The sequence below is a fragment of the Lactuca virosa genome, chromosome 3 (assembly GCF_052849685.1).
Source record: "Lactuca virosa cultivar CGN04683 chromosome 3, Lactuca_virosa_CGN04683_v6, whole genome shotgun sequence".
In the NCBI taxonomy this organism is placed as follows: domain Eukaryota; kingdom Viridiplantae; phylum Streptophyta; class Magnoliopsida; order Asterales; family Asteraceae; genus Lactuca; species Lactuca virosa.
Genome location: NC_136428.1, coordinates 249,427,902 through 249,436,382, shown reverse-complemented (window position 1 = coordinate 249,436,382; position 8,481 = coordinate 249,427,902). Strand labels below are relative to the sequence as shown.

Below are 8,481 nucleotides of genomic sequence, written 5' to 3'. Positions count from 1 at the left end.
CCTTGCATGCTTCATGGCTTGATCAACTCCGAACGTGACTGATTCGTCTCCTACCCGAAGGGTAAGTTTAGAATCTCGCATGTTGACGATAGCAGTTGTTGTATTAAGAAAAGGTCTTCCTAATATGATCGGGACTTGGGATCCGCTTCCATGTGTAAAACTAAAAAGTCTGCGGGGAACACGAACTTGTCCACCTTCACTAAAAGATCTTCACAAATTCCCCTAGGAAATGTAACCGTCTTGTTTGCTAGGTGTATTGCCATACGAATGGGTCTTGGCTCGGGAAGATCTAACTTTTTGAAAAACGAGTAAGGCATGAGATTTACACTTGCCCCTGAATCAGCTAATGCATAAATGGTAGCTAAGTTTCCAAATTGGCAGGGCAATGTTAAACTTCCCAGATCCCCTTTCTTTTTAGGAAGTTTGTTCAACATAGCAGCTGAACAGTTCTCGTTTAGGACCACCTTCTTCACTTCTTCCATCTTCCTTCTATTAGTTAGAAGATCCTTGAGAAATTTGGCGTATTTTGGCATTTGAGCAACTGCTTCTATGAATGGTAAATTAATTTGAAGAGCCTTTATGTGTTTTAGAAACTTCTGGTAGTCTTCTTCATTCTTTTCTTGTCTAGCTCGGGCTGGATATGGCAGTGGAGGCTGATATGGCTTAACAGGAGGCTTAATTTTCTGATCAGGTGACGGACTCGTCGAGTCCATATCCTGGACTCGGCGAGTAGAGTCTGGGTTCAGTTGGGTCTGATTTTGGTTCTGCCCTTCTGCCTCCTTCTCTTGTACCAGCTTTGGGTCTTCGTTCTGAATAGGGGCCAGAGGAGTAATTATCTTTCCACTCCTAGTTGTCATAATATTTATATGTGCGCCTTTTGGATTGTTTTCGGTGTTACTAGGAAGTTCTCCCGATGCTCTTTGATTCATTTGTTGGGCAAGTTGCCCTAGCTGCTTCTCAATGTTGTGAATTGATGCTTGCTGATTCCTTAATATTGTTCTTGTATCTTGTATTGCAGCATCGTGGTCATTGTGTCTTTTCTCAGATGCACCTACAAATTTAGTGAGCATTTCTTCTAGATTTGGTTTCTTTTCTTGTATCGGCTCCTCCTTTTGGTAAAAACCCCTTGCCTTTTGTCTATATTTCTCCTCCCTCGCTTTCTTGTACTCATCATAAGGAAGCCATTCCTTCTTAGGTTTTCGCCAATCGTCATCAAATCTATCACCACTAGAATAATATACTTGCACTTTCTTATTCCCGTTCTCGTCCAAATCACAATCTCTAGTTAGATGAGGCCCATTCTAATTCTCACATCCTACCCGAATAGCATGGATTGTTTGATCCATTTTATCCATCCTCCTATCCATGGTTTTCAACATTGCCATAACTGCCGACAAATCTTCAGAAGCTGCATAAGCCGATCCCTTTGTCATATCATTCCTTGGATTGTGGTATTCTCTAGAATGCTTAGAGAATTCTTCAATTAGTTCTTTGATCACCGGGGGTGCCTTCTTTGTGAGGGGTCCTTGCGAGTCAAGGAGCTGCCTAGTTGTTACATTGACTCCATCATAGAAAAAGGAGACTTCTTGTTGGCTATTAAGATCATGATGTGGGCAATTCCTTAATAGACTTTTGTATCTCTCCCATGCCTCATAAAGGGACTCTCCAGCTTGTTGTTCAAAGTTGGCAATAGCTTGCTTCAACTTGGCTATTTTCGAAGGTGGGCAAAACTGGTCAATAAATTCTTCCTTCATCTTAGCCCATGTAGTGATGGATCCGGGAGGGAGTGATTTGAGCCAATCCTTTGCAGCACCTTTGAATGTAACTGGAAGCATACGAAGCAGCTGGGTTTCGCGAGGCACATTTGGAACATTCAAATAATCAGCTACATCATTGACTTCATCCAAGTGTTTATAGGCATCTTCGTGGTCTTTTCCGTAGAAGGGGATCTCCTTGAGTTGAGCAAGTATGTGACCCTTAAGCTCAAAAGTGGCAGTCGCGGGAATTACGGGTTGCACAAGTCCCAGGCCGGTATCATCTCGTATCCTCTTCTTCCATTCGCCCATGGGAACTTCATTGATGTTCGCCATGGTGTTGTCAAAGTCACCTTCTAGATCGCTACCTTCTTCAAATTCGCTTTCTTCCCTTTCGGACTCGTTCACGATCTCTTCCTTGATTGGGTCTTCGTTTGCCAAGCAAGAGGTGTTGGATGCTCCTGATTTGCTGCTCTTTTTCTTACTAAAAACGGATTTGAGATTCTTCAAAGGTGAGTTCTTTGAAGAAGCGGATTCTCCAACGACTTTTCCTTTGTTCTTCTTTAGAGCGGACTCCGGGTCTTCAAGTGGAGGAACTAAAGACGTATTGGATCCTCGGGTCATGTAACAACTGTAACCAAAGTAAGAAAAATGCGTAAAAAGAACAAAAAGAAAATAAAAATAAAAACTGTGAAACAGCGATGGGCTCGCCGAGTAGCGTCGACTGCACTCGGCGAGTTCAAGGCAGAAACTGAAAACAAAATTCTAATTAAATTTCTAAAACAGAAAACTATTAAAACTAATCCTAATAACTAAATTACCTAAAAATAACTTTGTGCAAGATAAATCTCACACAAAGGATCGATAAAACTAGAAATTAGTGCTAATTTTTGAACCGTTCCCCGGCAACGGCGCCAAAAACTTGATGTGTGTAAACTCAACTAGTTTTAATCCTACTTTTAATTATAAAATTGACACACAAAGGCAGTGGACCTATCAATTGTGGTGTAGTTAAATAAATAGGGTATCAAACTCAGGGAACGGAAAATTAAAACTAAAAACTAGAATTAACTAAAAACAAGTAATAGCAAATAGGGGTTTCTCTAGTTTTGCAAGACTAGAAACTTAACTAAAACTTAACTACTCAATTAAAAGCTGAAAACACGTAAAAACACACTAAATTCAATGATCAAAAAGGGTTTATGTTTAGGTTCAACTTATTTACTCCTATGGTTAATTTTTATGATAATATAATAGATTAATTGTTATTGGTTACCGACTCTGGTGATTAGATTCGCATTCGCTATTACTAATCCTTAGAAAACATACCAATTCAAGCAATGGCCAGTTGATTAAACTAATAGATTTCCTAGGTTAATTATTCGGGTTAAATAAGACTTATAGCTAGCTAATTAAATTTGGTGATTCAATTAACCTCTTGTTGATGGTGTATCATACAAGCTCACACATTAATTTACCCATTCTCTAATTAATCATAGTTTCATGTTCATTATTCCTAGGCATATAGTATTGTGTTCACATAAATTATATGAGATAAGCAATTAAGAGATGTTCATGCAGCTTAATCACTTAGCAATTAACAAAAAATAGTTATGGTTAATGCATAAGGGTCTTTAACAAGCTTAATTTAACAATATCACCAACTAACAATTAATCAAAAGAGTAAATTAAACCATAGGAGCAGAATTGTCTACCCCAAACAGAAACTAACGAAATTAGTTCATGATTTCAGTGTATAAAAGCTTAAAAACGAATTCAAATAAAACTAACATAATTCTATTCAAAGGTAAAGTGGAAAATTAAACCTAAAGTGCCTTAATCTCTTAAGAATGAAGGATTAGGGTTCTTCAAACGTTCTTCTGATCTCCAGCAAGTTCCTTAGTCGCCAAGTAAGTTCTCCAAAAAGCCAGAGAGTCCTCAATTCGGGTTTGTGAAGTCTATTTATAGTTTTCTCAAAACAGGGGCTACTCGTCGAGTAGACAACTGACTCGATGAGTCCCTTTGTTGAATCCGTATGCGGCAAGGACTTCTCGTATTTCTTCGCGAACCTTCATGTCTACTCGTCGAGTAGACGACCCTACTCGCCGAGTAGCTTCAGAATTAAGCCTTTTTCTTCTTTCTTCCATTCCCGAGCTTTCGATCGTGACTCCTGCTTCCTTTTGCTTCCGAGCACGACTTCTGGACTGAAAATATAATTCAAACATTATTAAGTACCTTTTTACCATAATATGCGATTAATTAGCCAATAAATGATAAAATCCAACATAAAAATATAGCTAAATATGCCAATATCATATATACTTGAATTGATTGTAGCATAGTCCTTTTGGGTTGCCCTCAAACCTAGCAACTGGACAGGATGATTTTGGAGAGTGAAGAAGTGTAGAATCAAGTATGAATCAAATCAGAGTTAAACAAATACAGGTTGAACAAACGATGTAAATATGATCTGGTTTCAGCTCTATTATGCTTCCAAATGTTACAGAGAGTATGTACACAAGTTCATACAAAGACTCTTATCTAACTCTAAGTAATGTCCCTATTTATAGGAAACATGAAAGCACACAAAAAATTACAAGGACTAAACATTTAAGCTTCGTTACAAATATGCCTTGTAAAATAACATCAAGTCTTTGTTACAAATATGCCTTGTAAAATAACATTAAGTCTTCGACATATTACAACATTTAGTTCAAAACAATCTGTATAGCATACAGCATCACCTTCGGATTTCAGAGTACCAAGAAATAATCTTCTTCAACTCTTTCTTGTCCCCTTCGTTATTCTTCTTGCAGCTATTCATACGAACAATAAAGTTCGTATACTGGGACGTTGTATATCTTTCTACTTTGCATGCTTGGAATAAGAATCTCTTGGCTTTTCCATTTTATCCTTCCCTGCGAATACCAAACCTAATGGCTTCAAGCAAATCTCCCCATCTGCATTCTTCTTTAACTCAGGTTGAGTCTTCGTTGGTTCCATGGGTACTTTCACTTCCAATCCATTCCCAGTCGCCAACTCCACATCAGTTAGGGCCAAATACTCATAGTAGTTATCTATGAAAATTTTGATGTGGGCAAGACTAAGACAAAAAATTTCTGGATCAGTTTCTCAAAGATACGAAGCATCTTTGTCTTTCAAAATTAATGCAACTTGTATAAGATCATACAAGTTCATCAATGGAAAATCAGCTATAAAGAAATCACATTCCTGACCATTCGCCCTTGTAACATGAAAACGAAGGTTCTGTATCATGTTCTCGAATAGAACATCCTTCTTAATGCTGATCACCTTCTTTATCTTCACAAGTGACCATATTTCCTCTGGAAGTTTCCCTAGAACAACATGAAACCTGAGCTTCATGTATGTGTAATCATCATCATTATCAAATTTCTCAGCAATCTTGTACTGAGCCATGATGAACATCATTTCATTCGTCAGGAAATCCAGTTGCTTCATATCAGAATTAACAACATCATAGGTTTGCTTCGGCTTCTTCTCAAAAGCATACATATGATTATATGCAACTCTTGCTTCGATTGTTTCGTAGTTGTAATGCTTCGCAGGATCACCCTTGTTCATTCCAGGTGGATCATTTGCACGAAGACTCAAAATACTTTGAACGACTCTTAACTTCTCTAACTCAGCTTCAGTTTCAGCTTTCTTCTCCTCTTTCGACTTTTCGACCAAAATTGTTTTTCCTTTGTCTTTGATCGAAGAGCTATCAACAACTTCTTTGGGCTTCGAACTACTACCACCTTCCCCAATCATAATTCCTTTAGAAATTGGCCTTGGAATTGGCATCATGGAAATTGGCATTGTGGTAACAACTGTTGAAGTAACAGGCCCAACAGTTGAGACTATTGGCTTTGATGATGGAATCTTCGTATGAAAAATTTTCCCAACAGTCTTAACAGCTTCATGCGAAACCTCACCTTCTTTCGCATTACCAACCTTCTTTTCTCCCCCTTGCACCCCTGTGACAACAGGTGGGGCATCTGTTGGTAGAAGACTTGAAAATTTGGACAACGGGGCCAACTGTTTATGCAGAACAACTTCGAATTGAGAAAACTTTTGAGATAAAAATTCTGGGGTAATGATCGAAGAGGAAACAGGTGTGGTAGATAAGTCTTTCAACTCCTTTAACAAAGAAGTAAGCTCCATAAAGCTTCGACTGTTATCCGTAGAAAGTTGAGTTACTTGAGGACTCAAGCTTTCATACAGCTTGACATACTTTGTGACAGCATCACAAATAATATCCACCTTTTGATTGAGAGATGCATAGTCTTGCTGAGCACTAGCAATCTCTTTGAGCATATCTTTAAGAAGTTCTTGAAGCTTAAAGTTGACATCTTCGCGTACTTGTTTCACATCTTTAATAAACAAGACATGTCGTTCTTTAGCCATCCTTCGTAAATCTTGAACTTCGCCCACAAAATTCGAAGATTGAGACTTCACTCGTAATTCATTACACTTATCATTTTGGTCCAATTTCTCCAAAATTCTAGATTCAGAATCTCGAATCATTCTAGAAACTTTACTAACCATCCTGGCTTCGAATGCTTTGAGCATAACATCAAGTTCCAAACTTGAAATAGATTGACTTCCCCCCATGTCAACTTGAGACTGAATAATCGAATTCATCTTCTTATTCAGAATCTTAAACTGCTTCATTGTCATTAACATATTGTCGGGGAAAGTTTCTTCTTCTTCATCAAACTCCATCTCGTCAAATGTTCCTCCAAATCCCCCTTCGTCAACATCAGTGTCCTCAGTAGATTGAAGTGGATCAGTGGTTTGTGATGAGAACAACATAGTGATTGGTTGAGTAAGAATGGTTTCAAATATGAGTGAATTGGTAGTGTTCGAAATAGGAACAATGAAAGGAGGTAAGGAAACGAAAGTATCCGAAGGTGCAGGAATACCTTGAGTTGTAACACAAATGTCTTTATTAGACTCTCCTTCACCCATGTTGACATTTACAACCGTATCAGATACGTGTGTAAGAATGTCTGAAGTTCGAACCTCCTTAGTAACTGACTCGGTTAGCAAAACTTCGGGTGGTATGACCTCAGTCTTCTCGGGAGTAGATGTGGATTGGAGAATAGTGGCCTCAGGAGTTTCAGGAACTTTCTCTCCTTCGGATGATTCCTCTTGAAAAACCATCTTTCTTTTCTTGAACTTCTTCTAGTAAATTCGTGTAGCCACATCTTCAGCTCTTCGTTTCTTCGAGGAAGGAGAAACCGGAGCTGGAACCTCACGAATAAGAATTCCTTGGTGATTCAGATATGGTTTACGAACCATAGTAGAAGAAGACTTAAACGAACCATATGAAAGCTTTCGTGATCCACGAGATTTCTTTTTAATTCTTCGGAAAATACCTGATTTTGATGGGATGCTTTCCTTTGCTTGGTCATCAATAACAGGCTCGACCGGCTCAACCACAACAGTCGAAACTTGTGCTTCTGGCTTCATCTTTTTCGGTGGTGATTTCTTTTTCTTTGGCTCCTAAACAGGTTTTTCAGGAGTAATTGTTGCATCCTTCTTTGATTTGCGTGACTTCTTCGAAGGACCAGCTGTTTCTTTTGGCAACAACTTCCCAGACTCATCATCAGGATTGATTGTTTCCAAATACTCCATAAGAACCAAGTTTGTTGGATCAACACGCTGTAACATTACATCAGGAATCCTTGCAATGTGCGTAAAAATTTCCACATCATCAGTAACCTCCTTCGGAAATTGATACTTTATATATTCAGCAGTCTGCTCACCAGCAGGCACCTCAATTCCTTGTTTAGCATAGAAATAACAAAGAATTAAACTCCAATACCTTGCACACGAAATTCCTTGAACAACATTTGTGTTTTCTACACTCTTCTGAAATTCCTTCCACAGCTGTGTAGAATAATCCACTGTAATATCATAGTACACGCCAGCGACCATAGCATACACCTCCATTCGACCTTTATCCAAGCCAACACTGCGACCAACCAAGCAGCGTAGAAGGATTCCCAATAGAAAATTCCAAACAGTTGGAAGTCCTGATTTCTTGAAATCACTGATCTTGGTGAGTGGGGGTTGATGACCCATCTCATTAAACATGTGGATGACTTGAGCAGAAGAAAGATCAGTATATATTGGAGAATTAGGGATATCAAGAATCTGACAAAAAATCTTCTTGGACAATCAGATCTTCCTTTCATTCACCAGTTGGAAAGTGATGATATCCATTGCTTTGTTGTAAGTAGCAGTGGATCCTGCTTGTGAAAGCCATGAAAGTGGAACAACAAAGGAATTGAACATGGCAGTCGAAAGAACAGAACTTTTCAATGCGACTACCAACATCTTCAAATCATCTGGATAAAGAGAAACATCCTCTTCGACTTGATAGTTCGTGCCTTGAATCTTCATTATCGGTTGTGAAGTAACATCTTCAGTGTTTTGTGAGTGAACAATAACATCAACAGAATTGGCCATGATTAGGGTTTGTTGAAGCTTTGAAGAACAATCGGAAATTTTCAGATAGAATTTGGGAATTTTACGTTTGAAAGCGTAAACTGATAAAACCCTTTGATTCCCCTTTTATATGTAACCCTAGTGTTTGAATTTGAAGCAGGACTGGCATTAAATGAGATCCAACGTGGCACCTGGAATCTCGCACCACTCTGCCGATAAAGTAGCCATGCGTCAAAAAGGAGCTGTCACA

At 38.6% G+C, this 8,481-nt stretch overlaps 1 non-coding gene across 1 annotated transcript; it reads left to right on the top strand.

Annotated features, from left to right (window-relative positions):
• The first annotated feature begins 1,599 nt into the window (after positions 1-1,599).
• LOC145167934 (small nucleolar RNA R71) lies at positions 1,600-1,706 on the top strand. Its single transcript, XR_013741534.1, has one exon. It is a non-coding gene; the product is annotated as a small nucleolar RNA R71 (small nucleolar RNA).
• Positions 1,707-8,481: the final 6,775 nt, after the last annotated feature.